Genomic DNA, 25943 nt, shown 5'->3' with positions numbered 1-25943 from the left:
TTGATATGTAATATTTTATATTAGCAAATAAAGTACATAAGACTGAATTGTATCTGCCAAAGAAATAAAATTTGCATCATTGTCAGAATAAAAGTAAAGTTATGTCATATATAAACTCCTAACAGAAAGAGCACAGGCTCTTGGATCCTCACCTTATAAGAAGATGAGTCAATGGATAATGTTAAAAGTTGTCTACAATTGACATTTTAATTAAAAATCAATTGAAGTTTTAAAAATAACATTACTCTTCTGTATTGGATGGAAGAAAAACAGGGGTGGACAGAGTGATTCTGATAAGATAAATTGCTATGTTTTATTGTAGTAAGTTAATAGATTGTCAATATCTCATATTGATAGATCAAGAATTAGAATTATGGAAATAACCATGAGAAACAGTACATACTAATTTCTAGAAAAGAATGTAATTGAAGGAAGATGGGAAAAAATAAAGAAGAAACTCCAGTTCTTCTTTCTAATGAATTGAAATTGTACGTGTTAAAAAAGTATAAAATACTATGTAGTAAATAAGCATATCCATTTTTTAGCATTCGTTTATAATATAACAATTGGTTGAGTCTATATTATATGATGAAAAGATCCTATTTTTATTCATTATTTGATTTTTTTAAATAATTTAAATTTCTTTACATGAATGTCTTATTTTTATGTTCTGAAAACACACAAAGTCATAAAAACAAGAGCACAGTGCTTGGCTTAGATTTTTATCTCCCTTTGTGTTTGTTAATTTGTATTTTAGAAAAGGGTACCCACAGTGTGTTAGTCTGCCATAATTTTCCTCAATAACCCAGGGACTCTGATAAATCACTGTCCTTAAAATACCCAAGACATCAGACTAATCCCACCTCTCCCCTGTTCCCTCCAGATATTTTATAAAAATTGCCTGCTTTCACCAAGGATTAAAATCCTGTTTGCTGCATTGAAATGAAAATGTCTTCCTCAGAACAGCATCCAGCCTATATCCAGAATTAGCTAATTTGAGTCCCTAAACCTACTTTGTGTTTCTTCCCTTGACTGTACATGGAACCCCTGTGGCTGGCCATTGCATCTAAAGAATAAGAGATTAGTGTGCTTGATTTCCATCTTTTTCACTACTGTGAATTAGATTTGACACATATAAAAAATATGGTGTGGTAGGGGCACCTGGGTGGCTCAGTTGGTTAAGTGTCTGACTCTTGGTTTTGGGTCAGGTCATGATCTCTTGATTTCGTGAGGTCGAGACCTGCCTCTGACTCTGCTCTGGCAGCATGAAGCCTGCTTAGGATTCTCTCTCTTCTCTCTCTCTCTGGCCCTTCCCCACTTGTGCTGTCTCCCTCAAAATAAATAAATAAACTTAAAAAAAATATATGGTGTGATATTTCAGTGTTGTACTGAGAATACCACAAGCCCTCGTTACCTTGGGGAGATTTTCTGTATCTGAAAAAGGAAGTGAAAAAAGCATTCTCTGAGAAGATGATTGTTTTTTTTTTTAATGTTTATTTATTTATTTTTGAGGTCAAGAGCGCAGAGAGCCTGATGTGGGACTCGAATTCACAAACCTGTGAGATCATAACCTGAGCCAAAATCAGGAGTCAGATGCTTACCCAACTAAGCCACCCACCCAAGCACCTTTGAGAGGATAATTTCTAATGTCACCTGGAAGATGGCATGTGGAGTCATACTCCCAAGCATTGTGGATTGGCAATGACTTGATTACAGTTGTTCTGCTGGAGTATGGTTATCCTTATACAGTCTGTTGCTGACTTCTATTGTAGGTTGTAAACATACCACAAAATAAATGAATAAGTATACTTAACATTCTCCTCTTTCCTGAATATTGCATTTTCCATGTATTTTTGAACTTCATTTCTCTGCAAACTTGCTGATATTGCATGTTATTTATAAAGTTGTAGCTCCCAAACTTAAGTGGAAAGGTTCATTTTCATATGATGACTATCTTGCTTAGTTTTATTTCAGACCACTCCACGTTTTATGGCACAAAATAAAATATCTTAGGATAGCACAGTTATGAATCATTTAGTGTCCTGGAATGTATGAACATAATTGCCATCTAAGATAATAGAAAATACATAAAATAATCTCTCAGAACTCAATGGGCATATTTCAAATCCTACAAATATTTCTGTTTTGTGGAATACTATATCACACAATAATGAGCAAAAGAATATAGATTGTGTAATTCAATAATCATCTCCATAAAAAAAAACTGAACCCAGATTTGTGTGGTTATTCAGTAAGGGAATAATTCTGATCATTAATATGGATAATGTTTAATATAGTATTCAAGCCATCCTGATGTATTCTTCTGTGATAGGACATTTCACTTAGATATTTTCCTGAGTTCATCTATAAGAGAAAGGTAATTAAAAATGAAGATGCAATGCTTACTCCCATCACAAATCATACTTTATTGTAATGCATACTTTTAGATTCACATTTAAAGGGTATCCATCATAAATTTTTATGTTGTACATGAAGAAAAGTGGGTAATATTCCAAATAGGTAATAACTTTACAAATTGTATGGGAATGAATGGCACAAATGTGCTGGTGCTGCTTTATTTTAGAAATACACAGCAGTAAAATTCATCACTTAGGAAGATTTTTATTCAAATGCTTATAAGTTCAGAAATCTTCCTCAATCAGAACCTTTTTTTCCTCTTGTTCTTTTGTTGATTTTGTTATTAATATAGAAAATAAGTGAATCACCAAACCAGCATTCAAGGGATAATAGTACTTCCCAGTGTATTTTCTTTAAGTCTATGGGAAATTATTTGGAGTATATGACTTCTGTGGTCTGTGACACACTTGGAAACTTCTTGCTCCTCCTTTCTCTTTTTCAAGATCTCTTTGCATGGATGGGGTTAATTGGAGAGCAGAGAACTCATCCAGGACCAATTGAGTTGTTTTGAAATTATCTGAATTGATGAGCATTGTTGTGAGGAGATAAAAATGCCATAGTATAATTATTTGATTATTCTAAAGCTATCTATCCCTTTCTTCGAATGAGTGTTCATTTGTAAGTTCACACATATTTCTGCTGCATTGGAGAAACAGATGGACTTTGTTTTACAATCCTCACCGTACCTCTTGGACTTCATCAGTGTTCTCTGAGTATAACCTATATCTAGTAAGGCTCAGAAGGTGTTTCAAAATAACTGAAGAGAAAGTACGGACATTTTTTAGTTAATGCTGTTTCACTCCCATCATTTGTAAGAAGGGGATAATAGTGGCTGTTTTCCTAAGGTTACAGTGAAAATTAAAATAAAACATGAATTTTAAATGTTCTTAACAATCCCTTAAAAATAACAAGTTCTAAATAAATGTTAATTCTCTTCTTCATATATTTACTGACATAGAAGACAACCCATAATATGATCACATACGATTCCAAGATAAAATATCCTAGTTTACTAAGAAAACAATGATATAGACACCAGAAAGTAAGCATAAATTCTCACAGAGCTCTAACACTATATTTTGCTCATTTTTAAATCTTACTTGAGCAGGGTAGACAACTGGAAGAACTAAGAGACACCCATTCATTCAATTATTTATTTATTCATTCATTCAGTATTTATGGAGAATCTACTATATATATGGCAGGCACTGTGAGAAGTTCTGGGGTTAAAGTAATGAGCAAGACAAACATGCTCCCATTCATAGATAACATGAAATTAATAGATTAGACATTGATCTAAAATGTTCACTTACCAAACAAAGTTTAGTTCACAATCTTATTCATGGTTTTAAATTTTAAACATAATTTCCAAATGGTCACACAAAATTGAAATAACTCAAGTTTTGTTTCTTTGCCTTTATAATCACTGCCCTATTGTTTACTTTAAATCCACTGTTTAAATGCAGGAAAATGTAGCACCACAGAGGTTGGAGACAAAAAGTGAGTCTGAAGTGATCCTAAACAAATTCAAATCTTGATGAATTTATTCTTTAAAAATATGTATACACTCTTAAAAAACTGGAATATATGTGATTCAAGGGATAATTGTGTAACTGGGAAATTTTCCAAATTATTAAGGCATATATAATAAATGTGTTATTTTAAAACACACACACATATGCACACACACATATATATATGCATATATATATACACACACATGTATATATGTGTGTATGTGTTTTAAAATAACACATTTATTTTGTCACTGACTTTGTTTAAAGTTTATTAATTTTGAGGGGGTAAGGGTAGAAGGAGAGGAAGAGAAAGAATCCTAAGCAAGCTCCACTCTGTCAGCACAGAGTCTTACTTGGGGCTTTATCTCACAAACCACGAGACCATGACCTCAGCCGAAATCAAGAGTTGGATGCTTAACCAACTGAGGCACTCGGGCACCCCTGTCACTGCCTTTATTTTAAAATGCTAATGTAGGGGCACCCAGGTGGCTCAGTCGGTTGCGCGTCCAACTTCAGCTCAGGTCATGATCTCACAGTTCGTGAGTTTGAGCCCCGCGTTGAGCTCTGTGCTGACAGCTCAGATCCTGGTGCCTGCTTCAGATTCTGAGTCTCCCTCTCTCTCTGCCCCATCCCCACTCATGCTCTGTCTCTCTCTGTCTTAAAAATAAATAAAACATTAAAATTTTTTTAAATGCCAGTGTATGTTGATAATATAAGGCCAACCAATGTTCAGTTGGTTTTATTTTTGTTCATAAATTCTATATAGAACATGTGATACCTTGTCGCCTGCACCCAAGAAAAATATCTCCTGCCAGTTCAATCTTGGCCTTCCACTGGAACACACTCACTTGAGAAACCCCTTCTTACTATTGGGAAGGATGTAGAATTGAGGATAAATGCCTTAGTATGTCAGAGCCAGTGAGCCCCACACAGCATTAAACTCCCCTACTGACTAATCCATTCTATCTCATAGGATAAGCTCATTAAGCTTATTTATCACAAAATTATAATTTGATTAGCTCAAGTTGTATTAATGGTAAGGGAGCAATAAGCAGTCATGTTCCTTATCTTCTGTTTATGGTAAAAGAAGAAAGTCTCAATACTTGCAACACAGTCATTTCTAGTTTCCAAATAATTGAATGTGAAACCACAGGAAAAGTATTTTTTCTTACTCCATTAGTGGGATGTGGGCTGAGCAAGAAGGGAACCAACTGAAATATTCAAAGAACCCAGTATGAAAATCTATGGCTTTACTTAGAGGCTGTGGCCACAGTAGATATTAATTATATAGCCCTAAAGCACTGCAGATGGGAAAAAATGTTTCCTCAGATGGGGATTAAGATTTGGTCAGAAGTATGCACAGGGTGGGACAGAACCTGGTTGAAGTTTGAAATGTTGCAAATTTTAAATGTGCAAACATTCCCCCTACATAAAAGATTTATAGGTAAAGATTTATATAAGATTTACAAAGACTTATATAAATACAAATTATAGATTTTTATTATGCTCTATGAATGGACTAAGAAAGATATGGATATTTTAAAAAAATTCCCTATGATTCTAGTGATCATGCAGGTGACTTTGGCCACTTTCAGAAAGAACACAGAGTAGAGGTTACAAGGGTGTGGTTCTTTTCATCCTATGTGGCTGCAAATGCTCAGACAAAATTTGGTTCAACTTGGGTTCAGAGGAAAATTTTTCACATTGGTATCACCTATTAAAAATATTTTCAAACTAAAAAGCTACTAGAATTAGCATGCATCAGCACTCTCCCCCCACCCTTTCATTAAAGAGGAATCAGAACTGTAGAGTACTGGTCTAGGATAGGAATCAAAACACTTTAATGATATTTTAGTGTGAAGAAAAATACATTCTCTATATATAGGTTCCTGGCTTGAACCTATTCCAATGAACAGAAGATTTTGAGCATCTCTATTTTCCAAAAGTATTATAGTTAGCAAGAATCATCCACATTCTTAAGGTAAACCCTAACTAGAGAGACCTTACAGATTTATGATGGGGACTCTGTTTAAAAGAGTAAGGGAAATGGAGGGTAGTGGTGTAGCTCCAGCTCTGCCTACCTTAGAATTCAGACCCTAATTACCATGCTCAAATTGCCCAGCACTGCTCCAAACTTAACTACCAAGAGTCTGGTCCTCCCAACTTCACCCTATTCATTCCATCAGTGGAATCGGTGGGAAGAGGTTAGTAGAAACACCTGAAGTGACAGCCCAGTCGTGTAACTTTAGGATATTGAGGGGCAAGATGTGGCAAAATGTGTTGTGGAACATAATGTGGAATGTGAGGTGAGTATATAAAAGAGGGGAGTGATATGGAGTTGTGATTCTTGGCATTCAGTGATAAGGAACAAGTAAGAGCTCCACGTACAAACCACCACTCACTTTCCTGACTTGAAGTGAGGTGACAATTTTAGGAAGAGACCCCCACCACGCCACTACATGTGGCTGGAAGCTACCTGAAAAGGTACTCCTAGCCCTCTCCACTCATTAAACTGGGAGAGGAGAGTATCCTCACTTTGAATATATTCAAAGCATTTCTCCAGGGAGAGTCTTTTAAAGGCCAGAATTCCCCCCACCTCATTTCTGAGAACTTAGTCCATCTTCCTTATTTTCTCACCATTTCATTGTCCTAACCCATTCTGTCTTTGGTATAGAAGCAAAAAGAGATGAACTCTCTGTTACTTCCATGATGCAAAGAGTTCAGATGAAAGAGATGTTCAAAAATAACAAGAGAAATGAAGATTTATCGTACGCATTTATGGGCCAGATGGGCCTCAAATTCTAGTAGCTTTTAAGTTTGAAAACATTTTAAATTTTGATCTAAAGAAACCCGAAAGACTTCCCTCATCCCACATCTGATTCACTGTGAGAGAACCATGGTGAGGTAGGTAAGGGCAAGTAGTGGTATAAAGATACTAGAAGACCTATGATAGGAGAAAAAGATGGAGGGTTCCTTGATGCTTAGCTCATTTTATGGGTTGAGAGCAAAGAATTTGCAACATTCTCTGATCTCTGTTAGGTATATACATCATCTGGTAATAAGATTTCCTTGTGGCTATGGAGGGTGACTTTTCTTCCAAACATTATGGACATACCCAAGTTTATTCATAAATAAATGTTATCTTTCTAACATTCAAGGGACCATTATATTTCTAAAGAACTAGTGCAAAGTCAAAAAAATGGAGAATTTTCTGCATATTCAGAAATTAAAAAAGAAAAACAAAGAGCTCTAGAATGTTCAGGGTTGTCTCCAGTAAAGGTCTTCATTCAACTAATAATCAAATTTTAATAGAACAGTCTTGGATATCCCTTTTTTTTAAATGTTTTATTTATTTATTTATTTTTGAAACAGAGAGGATGAGTAGGGCAGGGGCAGAGAGAGGGGGAGACACAGAATCCGAAGCAGGCTCCAGGCTCTAAGCTGTCAGCACAGAGCCTGACGTGGGGCTCCAACTTGCGGACTGTGAGATCATGACCTGAGCTGAAGTCAGAGGCTTAACCAGCTAAGCCACCCACATGCCCCTAGTCTTGGATATCCCTTAAAAGTCTTGTCAGTTTTGGAGAAGGATTAAGTTAAATATAAGTTTCCTCAAAATAATTTACAAACTTATGTGATTCAAAGTAAAAGAGTATGTTAAATACAATGAAACAGCTTGAAAGGATTCAAAATAAGGGGCCAGAGTATCTCGTATGTTTGATCCTTATTCACAACATGAACAATTAACCTTCTGTAATTTCATTAAAAAGATGGATTATGATGAGATTAATAACAAGAAGTTTGATTTGAGGAAGGGGTGATTAATGGCAAACATCCGCATTTGTTTGTTTTGATCTGCAATCTTCCTGGGATTATTTGAAATTTATCGATTGGATAAATGCACGTTTTAAGTGTCTGATTACCTCATGAAGGCTAGAATGAAATTTGAGACTAAATCATGAGAATTCTAAGGAGTACTCTAGAATTGGGCTGGTTCTATTTTCTGCCATCATTATTATCACAATTGCCACAATGAAGAACTACATCAAGAATAAATTAATTTAGACAAAAATTGTGCATATAAATATATAAAAATTTGTGCTAAGGGCAAAACTCACTAAATAAAAACACATATGAATTTCACTAAAATTTCTTTTGAGAGCTATGAAGGATAGTTGGATTATATCTCTTGAAGCTACTTACTATTTATAGCTGTAAATCAAGAAAGAAGTAAATTAAAAAAAAATGTTTATTTTTGAGAGAGAGACAGAGCATGAGCAGGGAAAGGACAGAGAGGGAAACACAGAATTCCAAGCAGGTGTCAGGCTCTGAGCTGTCAGCACAGAGCCCGATAAGGGTCTCAAATCCACCAACTCAGATCATGACCTGAGCTGAAGTCTGGCGCTTAACTGACTGAGCCACACAGGCGCCCCAAGAAAGGAGTAAATTTTAAAAAGAAAAAAAATGTCATTTTATATTAATAAATTCACATTACACTTTTCTAGTAATCAAGTCAATTGAATTCATATGGCAACAGGATATTTGAAAAGTGCTAAGGTGGGTTCATGACAAATATGGGTAGATGGGCCTTCGCGAGGGTCCTTAAAGTATTCCAAAAATGTGTAACTTATTTTTTTTAATATAACCTCTATAATACTCTTAAAATATGGAAGTACTACTTCTAACCACTTAGAACCTATAAGTGAAAATATAATTAATTTAAATTTAAATTAAATGGCCATATGCAGCATATGATTTCAATAGTATAGTACTACTTACAGTGTTTCATGAAAAACAAGTAAAAAATGTTAGAGAAACACACTATGTTACAACATCAAGAAAATTTATGATGAACACAACAATATAAAATATCCCAGAAGTACTTCAGTTAAAAAAAAAAATTATGTAATTTAAAATTTTCCCTTACTGATTTTTGCATCACAATTCTTAACTGGTGAAACACACTTTTGGGAAGTTTTAGTATGATAATTTTTTTTTTCATTTTAGAGCATGTGTGCACAGATGCATGTACACGCGCGCGCGCACACACACACACACACACACACACACACACACACACACATCAGAGCAGGTGAGGGGCAGAGGGAGAGAGAGAGAATCTTAAGCAGGCTTCCTGCCCAGTGCAACAGACTTGGGGCTCGATCTCAGGACCCTGAGATCATCACCTGTACTGAAATCAAGAATCGGAGGCTTGGCTGACTGAGCCATCCAGGTGCCCAGGTAGTATGATAATTTAATTCAAAAGCTTAACTCTCAAATCATATAATGTTGGAGAGGAGACCTGAATAACCGATAAACTGAAAGACTTGGACATCACTTTTGAAGCACTTGAGTCCCCGTAACACAGTTGTGGGGTTAAAGGAGGATTGGATATCATAACCACCCTCTTTTACAGCATCTGTATTTTGTTAAGCCAGTTAACAAACTTGACCTCCCTGGGATATGACTTTCCTTTCCTCTCCCTTGAATTCTCCACTCTGTAAACAAGGAAATTTCTTGTGTAGGTATCCCCCTTATCTTTAGTCTTCAGTTGAGCTTTAACTCTTGTGGAAACAATCACAATTCCTGAATGAAGAAAATACTCAAATAGGTTTGCAATAAAGCCTGAAATGCCCCAATGCCACTATTAATCAAAAGAAGATTATGGTTAGGATAACTTCAAAGCTAAGTGTAATTATTCGAAAATCAGAAATATATGTAAGAATAAACACAAGAATCCTTTACTTTTCATTTAACTAATATTCAACTAATCTCTAGTTACTTTACTGCCCAGTCATCCTGCATAAACATGACTTTTTTATACTTGCTGATTCTATACTGAGACCCAACCCAGTTGGTTAAAATGACTGAAAAATCTAGATCACACAAAACTGTGTAGTTTGTTAGTAAATGGTTTTATAATTTGAAGTTTCACTTTGCTTTACAAAGCCTTGTGTGATATTTTCTTGTAAAAGAAAACATTGAGTTTTCTTGATTAGAGTATATATATAATATATATATATAATATATATATTATATATATATTATATATATATATTAGAGTATATATATACATATCTAGAATATTTTCTTCAGTAGAAATATAGAATACTATGATATTTATAATGTAAAGATGGAAAAGCATCTGAAAGAAACCACTAACAGTCACATGCACTTTTAGTAATCACCTGTTATTATGCTCCCTATAGTCTCCTTAGTATGTGGGCCAAGGCATGTATGAGTGACAAAGGCCTTTTTGCCTGTCTAGCTTAAGCCTATACACAAACTCCAACCAAATGGCCTTTTGATTCCTTTTCCACTAAATTCTTTTTTTCCCCTTTTCACTAAATTCTTGACAAATCTTAGGCATATAGAAAAGTATAATCTCGGGGCGCCTGGGTGGTGCAGTCGGTTAAGCGTCCGACTTCAGCCAGGTCACGATCTCGCGGTCCGTGAGTTCGAGCCCCGCGTAGGGCTCTGGGCTGATGGCTCGGAGCCTGGAGCCTGTTTCGGATTCTGTGTCTCCCTCTCTCTCTGCCCCTCCCCCGTTCATGCTCTGTCTCTCTCTGTCCCAAAAATAAATAAACGTTGAAAAAAAAAAAAAAAAAAAGAAAAGTATAATCTAAAAAATAATGTGCAGAGGAAAAAGTATTTATTATGAGACCCTAAAGCAGAGTTGTGTTAATCAATGAGGAAAAACAAGGAAATGAAAATAGCAAACAAAGGACAAAAAACAAAACACAAAAACTCTTCTAATTCCTTTTGCTATACTAGGAGATTGGAATAAAGTAGCCAACAAACATGATCTAAACAAGAGAGTGAAAACCACAAACAGGATTAACTTTAACCTTTTTTCTGGATAGTAGCTCCATTTCTGAGTAAAATATCATGATCTAATTAGGTCAGGGATCCTGATTAGTCTTTTTTGACCAAGGTGGCCTTAATGTTCCCTTTAGTCTGACTAAACTTTAGGCAGCTTTGTTCCTGATTATAAGCCCTGATCTCTGTTTTCTTAGGGCTTTTATTTTAGATATCTTGCAAATGTAAATTCTTTTAATGTTTCTTGGAGATGTAAATCTTCTCATAGCCTGTCCTTGCCTCTTGCTAGTTTTACCACACAATCTTTGTCAAAGATTTGGGAGCAATCCCTGTGATGTAATCATCAAGAAAATAGGACTCCTACCTCCTTGTCTAATGGAGGGTGGGAGCCTAACTTTGATAAGTACCAATTAGTAAAAACGGGTGACCTAAACACATTGACCAGCCTCTCAGTGACCTCCTGTACTTTACCAATAGCTCACCCTAGTACGTAAGAATGCTCTTGCCTTTGGTTTCAGCAGAGTTAAATTCAGTCTTTCTTCGCTATTGCAATAATGTAAATAAAGTCTTCCTTGCCTGTTTAAATCCATAATTTTTCTTTGACACTTCCTTTTTGGGAATTAAGAGAGATGTGGCTCAATTTGATCTCTTTGTAAAGGCCAAGAATTGCCAATATATTTCTGTAAAACCAAAACTTCTTGTGATAATTTTAAAAAGAAATAGTTAAAAAACTGCTTTTAGTGTGGGAATTAGTTTAACCTTACTTATTCAGCATTTTCCACACCCACTTACAATCAAAGTAGGAACATAGGTTAAGACAGGTTTTAACTTTCCTGGTGTCTTCTTGTCTTTTTTTTTTTTTTTTTTTTTTTTTTTTTTTACGTTTACTCATTTTTTGAGAAGGAGGGGCAGAGAGAGAGGGAGACACAGAATCCGAAGCAGGCTCCAGGCCTTGAGCTGTCAGCACAGAGCCCGATGCAGGGCTCGAACCCATGAACCATGAGATCATGATCTGAGCTGAAGTCTGACGCTTAACTGACTGAGCCACCCAGGAGCCCCTTTTCCTCGTGTCTTAATTGGCTCATGAGAACATGTTCACAAAATAACTTTATTCTTTAAATAATATATAAGGTATGTTATTAAAAATGAAGGAGACATTTGCAAATATGTATTTAATTTTGTCTGTGGGCCAGTAACTTAAGCAGCTGGACTTTGATTATCCCTGCCCACCCCTCTACCGCTATACAAAGAGTCTTAATTCGTTCTGGATGTTATAACAGAAATATCATAGACTGGGTGGCTTATAAACAACAGAAATTTATTTCTCAGTTCTGGAGACTGGGAAATCCAACATCAAATCACTGGGACATTCAAGATCTAGTGAGAGCTTATTTCCTGGTTCATAGATTTTCTCATTCTTTTTGTGTCTTCATATGGTAGAAGGATCAAGGGGAATCTCTGGGATCTCTTTTAAAAAGACACTAATCACATTTATGAGGGCACCACCCTCATAAAGGGTCTACCTTCAAATACCATCACATTGGGGATTAGATTTCAACATATGAATGGGGGGGGGACACAAACATTCAGTCAATAGCAACAGGCAATCTAACTTTATTATATCTGTAACTATATTCACACAAAAACATTTAAATATGGCCACAATTATTGAATCAACACTGCTGTATTTGGCATACTATCATTATTTAGTGTTTTGCAAAAAAGCTCATTACCACTCCCCTACTGACCCTTTTTAGACTTATTTTTTCCTAATTGTTCAGCTTCCATCATGAAATTTTAATACCACAGAGATAATGTAGATTGCTTATGTATGTACTGAAGGCCACAAACCATTATAATATCTAAGATATGATAGCTCAAAAGAGCTAATTCTTATTCCTTTAAAGGTGATGGGACTCCCTTTACGAATGCATGGTTTAAATAATTCCTTTGATAAGGTACAAATCACACTATTCTCTATAATACAACCAATATAAAAAAAATCTATCTCTGCCAGTTAATTTATATATGTATTATGTAAACCTCATTACTTTCACCAGTTTAAAATGCCTCTTAGTTTACTAGGGTCGGGCAGGAGAAAGTGGGAGGGCAGTTTGTGGGGGAGGTGACAGTTTCAGATCACCCTTGGGTAGGACATAATTTTGTATGTTTATGTCTAGAAAATATTACCCAAATGAATCTATATATAATTGGCAATGACCATAGTAAAAGTAGTTAAGAGGACTGAAGAAATATTGAGAAGAATAATTAATGTCCTAAAAAGCAGCTTTGTGCATTCATTATTATCCTCATTCACATCTGTTTTATTATATATGTCTTTTATACGCTGTTGAAGAAAAACAGATAATTTTCTATTCATCCTGGAAAGTCCCACAGCATGTCAATAATTTTCTTCTGAGTTCTTAATGAGAGGCTTTAAATTTCAATAAAGAATGTTCTTCCTTTTGGGAACTCATGAAGGGTTTGCAGCAATTCATTCCCAGACAATATTTTATGGCATCATTATACCAAAATTTTACCAAGTAATTTCACTCAAATAATTCAATAAGAAAATACCTCTATAAACAGTTTTCTTGATCTTTATAGCATCAATTAATTAATGGCAGTCTTTTTAAAAATCTTGCCACAATAATATGTTGCTAAACCCAGTTGCTTTTAATAATTTCATTATATCAGTGCTTCAGTCAGAATGAATTAAACTAATGAGCTTATTAATGTCATTGTAAATTATATTATGATATACATTTATCTTTTTAACATATAATTTAAGTCTTTTTATTTGTGGTGCTCTCCCACAAAGTCTGGTCTACATATGCAGTGTGTAATAGAATATTTAACTATTTTCAGCACTTTCACAAAAACAATTCCTGAAACATTAAGATAATTCAACTGAAAACAATTTTTGTTGTTTAAATTTCTAGATGGTTGTCTTGGTTCTGTATTCTTTGGTGTGTATAAAATATGCTAAAGTAACATAAGAGAAAAAAAACATGATTTATTATTTAGATACTTTAAAAATATATTCTACATATAAATTCTACATATTGTACTATAAATATAAAACATGTTGCATAGTAATTAAAATCTTAAACCTTGACAATATATTTAGTTATTAAATGTAAGTGCATGGAAGCTGGAGCAAGTGAGCATTAAACATACAACTAAAGACACAGACTCTGGAATCAAACTGCTAAGTTTGAACCTGAGCTATGACATGTACTGTCTGGATGACCTTTGACTAATACTAATTAGTCATTAGTTATTTATTCTCCTTATTTCATTTTCCTTCTCTGTGAAAGAAGGATATTAATAGTATATGGATAGAAATAAACCAGACACAAAAGAGTTTATATTGTGGCAGGTCAAACGAACCTTTGAAATAAATAAAAATAGATAACTTTAGCAATAGCGATTGACTGGAAAAAAAAAAACATAAGAAGTTTCTGGAGAGGGAATATTCTATATCATGATAGGGTTACAAATTATATGGATGGATGCCTTTGTCAGAAGTGATCAGAGTTTGTCTCTAATATCTCTTAATTTCATTATATGTAAATGATACTTCATTGTTGTTAAAAAGATGATGATGATGATAAAAATACTCAATATAATCTGCCAAGTATAGTGTGACTGTATCATAGTAATCAATCACTGATAGCCTTGGAAGTCAGGGCTTGGCTGTGATCTCACTTTGCCTATTAATGAGGGTAGCAAATATTACCTTTGGGCTTATCCTTCCTTCCTTCACTTCACAGATATTTTTGAGTGAGTTCATGTGCTGATACATCAGTGTTGAACAGGATATAATCCTTGCCTTCAAGGAGCTGATAATGGAGCTATTGTTGGCATTTCTTAATTTGCCTCCTCATCTGTAGAAGGAAAGTGTGATGCTGGTAAGCACCCCCTTAACCATAAACTAAGCAGAAGAATTCATTGTTCATGAAACAAAAACATAGTGCTGTGCTTACTATAGATATACCTGGGTCTAGAGCCAAAAATACAGTATTTTTGGCTCATATTTTCCTCAGTCCATCTATCAACTCTGCTTTTCTTTTTGCACGTTTGTTCTCCTCCCCCCACTCCCTCCCCCCCCCCCCCCCCCACATACACACATTCTTACTTTCTGACTCCTTCATCAGCCCAGGGAAATTTGTGGCAATCCAGTTACTGACACAAGTATTCATCTTCAAGAAAGAAAGACCTTTGATTTCCCAGGGTACATATGTCAAAACATCTGTCAAAAAAACTAGACAGATCTTGACTGTCCAGGTATATGGGATGGATGGTGGATAAGATTATCTTCACATAAATCATATGGAATAGATTTCCAACACCAGGAAAATCGATGATGGGGACACTAATTACATCAAAACAACTATCACACACACCATTTCACACTGAAGCAGTACAGTGTGGAAAAGCAGAAACTATGAAGGCTGAATGGGTACAAAAGCACGTTTTGCAATTGATTTACTGTGTGTTTTATACATTTACTTAAAATCTTGCTGCTTCTGTTTCATTATTATGAAAATATGGATTATAATACTATTCACCTATGGTTAGAAAAATCAGGCAGTATAAAGAGTACTTAAAATGGTATCTGTCACTACATAAATGCTTGATTAATGTAAAATCTAAACTCTACAATGTTACAATTAATTAGAATTGGTGTTGTTATATCCTCATCTTCACACTAGTAGCCAGAAACTATAGAAATATTTTGAAATCCATAAATGCCTCAGCAAACCATTAAATTGAAATCATGTTTCTGAAGAACAATCATACTAACTAGTCATTCAATCAGTCTCTTATTTCATTAGAGTTTAACTTTTAATAACATCAAGAATATGATGCAATATCCCCCTGAACATGCCAATTTTGGAAACATTGTGAAGCTATGTATAGACAATACTGTGGTGTGTTGTAAAAGTTATGAAACTACAGACGTAAAATAGATAATTGCTTGGGTTGTTACAGGAGAAAGTTGATTTCAATAAAAATTACACTGTTCAAATGCAGCCTGTCATTAATGTCAAGTTATATTTTAGCTAAAATTTGCTAAATGTGAGTTATTTTCAGGGTTTTAAAATATTGAGATGTCAAAGGAGCCTTTTTCATTCCTCTGTGGAATATGGTTATATTTCTTGAGCAATTTGGAAACCTAGAGACCTCAGGAAAGTCCACTCTCTTTGGTCTCTTTATAGACTTGCATATAAATACTTGGTCACTGTGATATTTTGTTTTATGTTTTAATAGCAATGGAGAAAGCATATGTATCCCCACTGACTTCTTGGATTACATCTTGATAAAAAGTAAAAGTGCTTTATCACCACACTTCATGCCACACGTAATTTTCTTTGGCTCCTTAGAGAGTCCAGCAATTTTACACTTTTCACTTGAGGGAGCCACTTCTGGTGTTAAAAGAAAACAAAAATAAAATACCAACAAAAAAAGTCAACGCCTTATTTTTCAAAGTTACATCCATCAGAAGCCTCTTGTTATCTGCATCTTGGGCAAATATGTTTAATCTGGTCAAACATGGAATAGATGTAAAATCTAAATGAAGGGTTACAGTCAAATATATCCTAATCGCCTGTTTTTCAATACTGTGTGTTCATTTCCTATATTTGGTTAAGTGCCACCAAATATGTAAAAAGCTATATTACTCAAAAAGATGCCATGTGTTAGTAAAGATTATGGAAACTTGTTTATATTGCCTTCCAGAAATATTAAAGAAATAAAAACACAGTTATCTATAAATGAGTTTTAGTTTTTTTTAATGTTTATTTATTTTTGAGGGAGAGAGAGACAGAGCCCAAGTGTAGGAGGGGCAGAGAGAGAGGGAGACACAGAATCCAAAGCAGGCTCCAGGCGCTGAGCTATCAGCACAGAGCCTGACACAGGGCTCAAACCCACAAACCTTAAGATCATGACCTGAGCCAAACTCGGATGCTTAACTGACTGAGCCACCCAGGTTCCCCTCTATAAATGAAATTTAAACGCATTTACTCCTACTCATGTTCTGCTTTATTTGGCTTTTTAATATGTAAAGTATTAAAAATAAGGGGGTTTACTTTGAAGTAAAATATATGACATTATTTATGATAGAAAAATAATCATTGCCACCAGAGTTGAACAAACTAGGTAGAAAGTAAAGCTAAACCAAGTATTTGTCTCCATGCAGAAGAAGTAGTTGATGCTTGAATTTATTCATTTAATTTATACACCTTTGTGTATGTATACAAAGCTAGTGATTAAAAGAATATTTGTTCAGCCACAGAAAAATAGCCTGTTGTTTTTTTCTCAACATGAGATATCATTTTTTTTCCCAACAAACACACAAAACCCTCTTCCTTTTCTCTGACATTAAGTTAATTAGGGAAAAGTGAAAACTAGTAAAAATAATTAAGTACTTACCAAATTTCAGGTGTTTATCTAATATCAAGTGTAGTGTGCCAGAAATGTTAGTGGAGGGCTTAAATCTACAGGCTTTGGAGTCAGACATGTTTCAAACTTGAGCTAACTTGTATGGTAGACTTAGGCAAGTTTCTTCCTTCTCTTCCTTCTCTTCAAGCACCATTTCCTCAAGTGTAAAATAGAAATAATACTGTCACCTAACTTAAATGATTTCTGTAATTAAATAGTATACAAAAACTTTAAGTGTCTATAGTGTACTCAATAAAGTGTTTACTATCATTACCTCATTATTATTTTGTCTACTCTTCCCAGCTAAACTCAGATATATATATCATTATCTTTATTATACATTTTAAGAAAAATGAAGTCAAGAAAATTAAAATGACTTGGCCAAAGTCATGCAGTCAGTTAAGGTACTTTGAACCCAAAACTTTAAAGTCTATTGTTTGTCATCAGACTACAAATTTTGCACACTTCTCATTTTCTGGTGTCTGTTAGGCAGCGAGTGTTCTGCCCATGCCACTGTACAGATCATTGTGTAGAAAATTGACAGGCTATTCACATAGAGAACATTAAGTTTATAATTTTAGTGCACATCACAGTAAAATTATCATTTAACAGTTACTGCCTCTCTCTTCTGGGCACAGTAAAAAGAATTATCCCATTTAATTTTCAGATTATCCTGAACAACAGGTATATTTCTTTTATTTCTATGATGAGGAAACTGATCACAAAGAAGAAATGATGTTTATTATCAGACAACCAATGTGAAAAAGATTTGTTACTCGAACCATGTCCATCTTATTCTAAAGTTTATAATGTAATCATAAAGCAACAGTGTCCCCCATGTGGGTCCAGCAAATCAGGTCAGATTTTTTATATTCAAGAATTGCTCCTGCCAACATGAATTGCCACATTCACCTCTACTCTGAGAAAAATTTTCCTGGATGACACAACGTACAGTTATGAATTCCAGCTTTCATATTTTAAATAGAAATATTAAATAGGGGGATAATTTAAAAGACAAACAATCTCCTCTGTAACGTCCTTAGAAGAAATCAAAGTACCTAAACTGTTTCACCTTTTCTGACAGCTTTGAAGTAAACTCGTGCTGAAGACTGAAGAAACCAGCATGATATGCTGAACCTTGCACCCCTTGAGAACTAGTATTCATATAAAGCAAAATCTACGCTTATACTCTGAGATATGATTACATATAGAGTATAGGGAAAGGATTTCAGTCCCAAAACAGGCCTATGAGTTGTGGATGTGCTTAGCCAGAGCTCACAATTATATGCCAATTCCTTACAATAAGGTCATGTAAAATTTCATATCTCAGTCATAAATAACCTGAATCTGCAACCTGTTAGTTCTGCTTCTCTGGTTGAATCCTACCCAATACACCAACCTTTTTCTTACTCGGTTGACACCCCCTGGTTAGAGCAAGCAAACTATAAAAAAAGTTTGGTACCAACAGAGTCTAGATAGTTTTGAATTGTGTGGAGAATGGTGGGATTCTTTCCTGAAGATCATAGACAACACTTCAGCCAAACTACTTGCAGATGTTATCTTCCTTTTCAAATGAGTGGTTTTCATTGGGTTATAAGATAGTCTTATGGCAAAAACATAAAATTGATTCTTGTGTTCTAAATAACCATGAAAATGTCATGCTGAATAATATGTTGGCATATTCAATGAGAAAGAACAAAATAGGGGTAAGATTTTTGCAATTGCCAGTGGTTGTGGTATCATTTTTATTTATAGTCATTTATAACCATTAACAAATAATTAGACATTGTTTGCTGAAGATAAACCAAAATAAAAGTTAAATTAAAATTGTAAAGAATGATTTAACATGATTTAAATATTCTAAAAGTACATTGATCAATAATATAAAAATGTAAAAAAATGTTACTTCTATATTTCTCTTATCTTAAAATTAATCAAATTACAAAGATAAAAATTACATACACACAGTCATACATAACTGCTAATAAGGGATGAGGATCGAGTTACCTGCATTTTTATTTTTTGGTTTTAAAGCAAGCATAACCCCTTTGATAATTAGAATATGCAAAAATTAAACTGAACTTCATTTATTTTCATGTGTGATTCATTAAGTGTGCATTAAATAAAAATGTTTCCATTTTGCATTTTAAGTCAAAGCCTCTAGAAAAATCCAACCATTTAACTACTATTTATTAATAATGTTATTGCAAAATGACAACCAGAAGCTTCTTACATCATTTGCATCATACCAATTTTCTAGAGTAATCTATGATATAAGACAACCTCTGGTTGATTGCATTCTTGCTTAAAATTATTGAAAGATCACATTCATGACTTTATTCATAATAAGAAATCATTTTTTAGCATTCGGGTAAGTGTAAGCTATACATATTACTGTTTTATTTTCACTGGCTATTTTTATTTTAGTGCATGATAAGAGGAAAATTGTGTATCCTACAATAATCTGATTTTAAATAACGGTTTTGACATGCTTAATATTATTATTAAAGAGTTAATGCTTATCACAAAACGAGACCTCTAGAACCAGCTTGATCATTGTGATGTTCACATTCTATCAGTTGTTAAATATTTGAATATCATATTAATTTCTTTATCAGCACACTTTTCCATTAGCCAGTCTGCAAATGCAGAGATGTTTCATATGTAAATGCATTACCCAAAGACTATTCTATTTACATTCTAACTCCTTCACACTTGTCTTCCTACTGGGGCTTTGTATGATTTCTCTGTGGCACCTTTAATAACACTACCAGGAGGAATTTCACTGGCTAATTAGATTCTCTTAGATAAAACTAGAAGAATAGATAATGGGAATAGACTTGCTGAACAAGAAAACTGTAAAATATAGTGTGTGTGTGTGTGTGTGTATATGTATATATATATATATACATATATATATATATATATATATATATGCATACACACTTTTCTTCTAGAAATAGGCAACTCAAACATAAAGAGGTAAATGGTTCATGTAGCAATGGCCATTGGATAAGCTTGTTTATTTCAACTAAAGCAAGAGTAAAACCATGTCTAGTCCCCAAAGAATTTATGGTTACATGATACTCGTGTCAAAATAACCTAGTGTTTATGGGCCCAATAGCCAAAGCAGTTCCTCTGTGGCATCACATTCTGTTCATAGAAAATTAGTGGTTATATTCCCAAACTTCAGCTCTTCCCTGGGTGTAGGGAATCAGATCAAGAATATGGAAAAAGTTTCCTTCCATCCACTAGTCTTTGCCTTTAGGAATCCAGTGGATGAAAGTGGGGATATCTAATTTATTTCAGTTACCCAAGTCTAGGAAAATACTTTAGGTTTCCAATTACATGAAAACTGAGCTCCACAAAGCTGAGAGTATTGAGCACTGTATCTTTGGTAGTGTGCTCCCACTTGCTTGCCCTATTCTTCACAGGTATGTTCCCCAGGAACTTATCAAAGATTTTCTCTATGGGAGAAACACATGAAAGCCAGCGGGTCTGAAAGAATATATAAAGAAGCTGGATGGAACTGAGCAGAATTTCTGGAATGATCCTTAATGTGGTGTAATCTCCTTGGGAGCTTGCCAATAGCTAATTCTCTGGGACAGAGAGTACAGAAAAAAACAGAACTGATGCTAAAACTGAAAGTAGAGGTAGAAGTTTTATACGGATGAGCATATGGTTGGATATAGTAGCAGAAGAGTTAATTTTTAGAAGTATCTGGCTAGGTTATTGGAAGAGTAGGCTCCTGGAGAGGACTGCCTCTTAAAGATCAAAACTGTTAATGCTCATCCAAATACCTACCATACAAATTCCTTGGGCTGGAGACTGACTGCTGTTCTGTTGGCTCTGAGAATGTGCCAAAATGGCAGTTGGAATTGCTTGTTATGATCTTTGCTGATTGCTTCAAAAGAGTAATCATTGCAAATAAAAATTCTGGTAGCAAGTCCACCAAAGGAAGGCATCAATATTCAGGCCCTCTACCCTGACAAAATAAAAACCTAAGTGTTGGGGAGGGTAGGGAATCTTGAGGAATATTCTACTTCCCCTCTCTGTTTTCATAACTTCCTTGAACAATGTAGGTTGATAGATGGTTTCCATTGTTCAGATGAAGGGCAGCTGGGTGGACATAACTTGGACCTCATTTCATTTTAGGTGGCTTCAAAGTTAAACTCTTGTATTTTCAGAAATCACATATGGTGACATAATGCTGTCTTCTGGGTATGAAAGAAGGGTAATAGTCAATGATGGGTAAAATCCCAATGGATTAGTCAAACACTGCCAACCCCAGGAAGTGGATGGAGGGTATAATATATTTCTCATACTATTTTCCTGTTCTTGATTCAATTAATTATATCTCCTGATAAACAGGATTCATATTTGATTATTTCTTAAGATTAGGGGTTGACTTGGAAAAGACATAATTTTTGGTAAGATCAGACTATCACAGTTCTCTTGGTATTGTGCAAGGATGCCAGCTTATTGTATTACCAGGCACTTGGAGAATCTACACAAAATCTTGGCAACCTTCTAGAGTTTTCCAGTGATATCAGTACAAGTACTGAACAGGTGGTACCCAAGTTCAGACTATCATTTTACCATTTTTAAGAACACTCAAATACTCTCTGTAGAACATATTTTTAGGAAAATTTCTTTCCTGGAACACAATGTTATTTCTAGTTGAGTCTGACCCAAATATTCCTCTCTAAAGGATGCTGAGAGAGCAGGGACCGTCCCTCCCCCAGCCCCCACCCCGCCCATCTTGCTGGTAACTTTATTCTTTAATTCTAGTTTCCAAATATGGTCTCTGATAGTATTTTTTTGAATCCTTCCCTCAGTGTGTGGATAATAAATTCTTCATATAAGCTCCACCAAAATCCCAGTCATTATTTTTTTCAGCTTAACACATTTTTAGACACTCAGGAGTAGGAATATGGAGAATGAGACAGTTTGGGGGATGTACTTTGATCTAAGCAAAGTGAAATATATTTCTTTGACCGGTAAGTAAAATGTGTTACATATGAAATACATCTTGTGACCTTGAATCTATAAACATCTACTATTGTGAACCGTATAAATTCTCACATAGTGAATTTTTATGTTATAAACTAGCTCTTATGTAAACAATTGCAAAACTATTTCCTAACCATAGTAATGTATATAATACCAATTTATGTGATTCATGGAACATCATGTAATAAAATTTACCCAAATTTCTAATAACAATTTGCTTTTGCCTCTACTACTGAATGATTTCCAGAGTAGCCTCCCAAATCATAGAATTTCTGGTCTTGACTGACAAAAGCAAGGAAGAAACACTAAAATTATCTTAAACACTGAATGTTTTCTTTATCCAAAAAGAAGTCCAAATTCTTAAGTAATTTTATGGTCATGAAGTTGTAAGGAAAAGTAACCAATTTGCTATTTTATGAGGGAGATAGTTTAGATTTCTGAATATTGAAAGGCATACGTTTAATCAGTTGGTTGGTATTATACCTAAATTCTGAAGTCTAAGTTGAATGCCCAGAGAAAAACCTGATAAAGGGGACAGATGCCTTAACCTTTACTCTGAATTACTTCTAAAGAAGCATACAGAAAATAATTAAAATGGAATTACATACTTGTATCTATGAAAGATTACTAAGAGGTATCTAATTCAAAATCCATGTCAACATTTTCAGAATTTTTCTTTTTCTACCTTACTTTTTGACACATATATTTTGAAGCTACTCATATGTTTAAATCTCAACAATCTCCATCTCGTTTCACAAGATTGCTTTTCCTCTTTCTGCCTCCGTCTTTCCTTGAACTTTTTAAGTTGAGCAATCTAGCCTCTTTTCCATTGAGTACAAATATTTCTTATTCAGGATACCAAGGAATGATGAAAAAAAAAATCACTGGAGACTGATACAGTGGGTTTAGAGCTCAGAAATAAAAGGTACAACTCTCATCATTCTCATGCAGTTTTTTTCAATTCCCACATATATTTGCCATGTGATAACTGTCTGATCTGAATGAGATAATTCAGAAAATAAAAGCCTCAAGAAGTTAGGGATCATGTGGAAAACCAGCACAGAAATAACCTCTACATATCAGCATTTTCCTGTTTCTGCTAGGTATTACATGAATGTCCATGACTTGGGAGAGATATTTATTTTCCTTCCATAAATGGATCTCAGAAAGTACTATGTTTTTTTATTATCCACAATGCAGTTCTTCATAAAGCATTACCTTGAAAACTGAGAAGCATCTTTTCTCTGCACATGTATTGTATACAGTGCAAAATTCAAGATATCATAGCTAAATGTTCACATTTTAAGACAATTTTTAATTAATTATAAATAACAAATAATTAAAATAAAACAAACAGTGGGCATAAGATGTTTGAAGAAAAAAAAATTCACACTGTTTGTTGAGGTTCTGGGCATGGCCACCCGGAAGTGTGTCTGTTATCTGCCCTTATCTTGGGTTTAATGGTATATGTGTAGTCAAGAAAGGTCATGTTCACAAACATGGTTTCAACTAATATCCATGAATGATGCTGGGATTTGAAATTTGTATTTAGAAAACTATAATGCTTAATTGTATTGGTTGGAACCACTAAGATACACAGAGAAATTGGGGATTAATTTTTAACACCATATTGGGTGTGTTTGCATTTACCTTTTGGGTGACCATAAAGTTATCTAATCTGGAAGTTCCCCAGGAAATTTAGAAATCATAGTGTATGATATCACCCACTCAGTTCCTCAGAAGAAAGACTTGACTACACAAATGTATTTCATGTCTGCTTAAAATGATGTTAAACTGTTCTAATGTGGTTACCAACACAAAAATTTCAATATGAACCTCAAAATATTCTCTTGACTTATTATAGGTCACTTATTATAAACTTGCTCATTGCTTACTTATACCATTCATACCATTTATATAAAACAATTTGTGACAGGTAAATAAAGGTCTTGTTGATGGGGTGGCTGGGTGCCTCATTTGCTTAAGTGTCCGACTCTTGATCTTGTGGTTCATGACATCAAGCCCTGTGTCAGGCTGTGTGCTGACAACGCAGAGCCTGCTTGGGATTCTCTCTCTCCTGTTCTCTTTGCCCCTCCCCTGCTTGTGATCTTTCTCTGTCTCCCTGTCTCTCTCTCTCAAAATAAATAAATAAACTTTAAAACGTAAAGGTCTTATTGTATGTTTTTCTTAACTTCTTCCCTGTGTTTCCCTTGTCAACAGTCACTGAAACCAGTATTGAAAAGTGTTTTTCATCATGGCAAGCTGTAATAGTCATTCATGTCACACTCTTCTAATCATGTTATATACATAGATTTACTGTCTAAGACAGTAAATAGGTACATAGATTTACTAAGATCATATTATGTAAATGCAAGGTCACCACCAACATTATACCAGTCACTAAAAAGTTTTTATGGGGCACATGGGTGGCTCAGTCGGTTAAGCATCTGACTTTGGCTTCGGTCGTGATCTCCTGGCTTGTGAGTTTGAGTGCTGAGACAGGCTTTGTGCTGACAGCTCAGAGCCTGGAGCCTGCTGTGGATTCTGTGTATTTATCTCTCTGTCTGCGCCTCCCCTGCTCATACTCTGTCTCTCTCTCTCTCAAAAATGAATAAACATTAAAATATTTTTTAAGTTTTTTTATGCTTTATGTCCAAAAAGAACAGTAAATTTTAAATATTCCAAAATCATTTAAATTTTGAACTTAAGGTAATCAAAGATTATTGGTAAAATATAAAAAGTAAATTCTAAGATTGCAAATGATAAAAAAGTTTCCTGCATTTATATATAAATAAAAGTCAAGAAAGTTTAACATTGACATTCAACAGAGGCCATGATTTTTTGCAAATGTCAAATTTATCCTTGTCTAAAGCTAGTCATTTTTTTAAAGAAAAATATTTTAACATAGAGGCACAAGGATGGAATTTCTGAATATACAATTAGAGTTTGTCTTTTGATTGACTGTTTGGATGCAAATAGGATTCCATTTATAAAGAATAGAAAAGATCCAAATACTATTATTCTTAGAATTCTCATTATTTTAATTACACAAACGATGCTACTCTTTCCCAAAGGTTAATTTGCTTTAAAATTTTGCAGCTCAATCCTTGATTATAGATTATTCCAATTTCCCTGGAGTGGAAATGATACTAATCAAAGAAGGGATGAAAAAAGAAATTTATAGTTATAATTAATTAAATATTTCAGTCTACATATTGGAGCTTTTATAGAAAAAAGATATGAAACTTTTAGTTATTTAACTAGTTTGAATGAAACACTGTTTGAATATATATGCACATGTTCTTAATAATTTTCCTGAAGTCAAATAGTTATTCAAATTTATCCTTTTTGTGGATCAGCCAGCCCTTTGCTTATCTCTAATTGAGTTCATTGTGGCTGACCCACAGATATTATCTCACAAGGATTCATTTTATTTAAGTTCCCAATTTCAGCTCATTCCCACCTGAATCCCCCCTGCTCAATAATATGTTACTAATAATATAGTTTATTAATCATAATAATATAGATTGCTTCATACAATAGAAAAGCCTGGGGCGCCTGGGTGGCGCAGTCGGTTAAGCGTCCCACTTCAGCCAGGTCACGATCTCGCGGTCCGTGAGTTCGAGCCCCGCGTCAGGCTCTGGGCTGATGGCTCGGAGCCTGGAGCCTGTTTCCGATTCTGTGTCTCCCTCTCTCTCTGCCCCTCCCCCATTCATGCTCTGTCTCTCTCTG

At 34.6% G+C, this 25943-nt stretch overlaps 1 long non-coding RNA gene across 1 annotated transcript in view; it reads left to right on the top strand.

Annotated features, from left to right (window-relative positions):
- LOC123384891 overlaps nucleotides 1-25943 on the top strand; it is a 214519-nt gene that overhangs the window by 38973 nt on the left and 149603 nt on the right. Inside the window, exon 2 of the long non-coding RNA XR_006596607.1 lies at nucleotides 14528-14665. This is a non-coding gene — a long non-coding RNA (uncharacterized LOC123384891). The remainder of the gene's footprint in view (nucleotides 1-14527; nucleotides 14666-25943) is intronic.

The sequence above is a fragment of the Felis catus genome, chromosome B1, assembly GCF_018350175.1.
Source record: "Felis catus isolate Fca126 chromosome B1, F.catus_Fca126_mat1.0, whole genome shotgun sequence".
Lineage (NCBI taxonomy): Eukaryota > Metazoa > Chordata > Mammalia > Carnivora > Felidae > Felis > Felis catus.
Note: the sequence above shows the minus strand (reverse complement) of the source record. Positions and strands in the feature narration are given on the sequence as shown.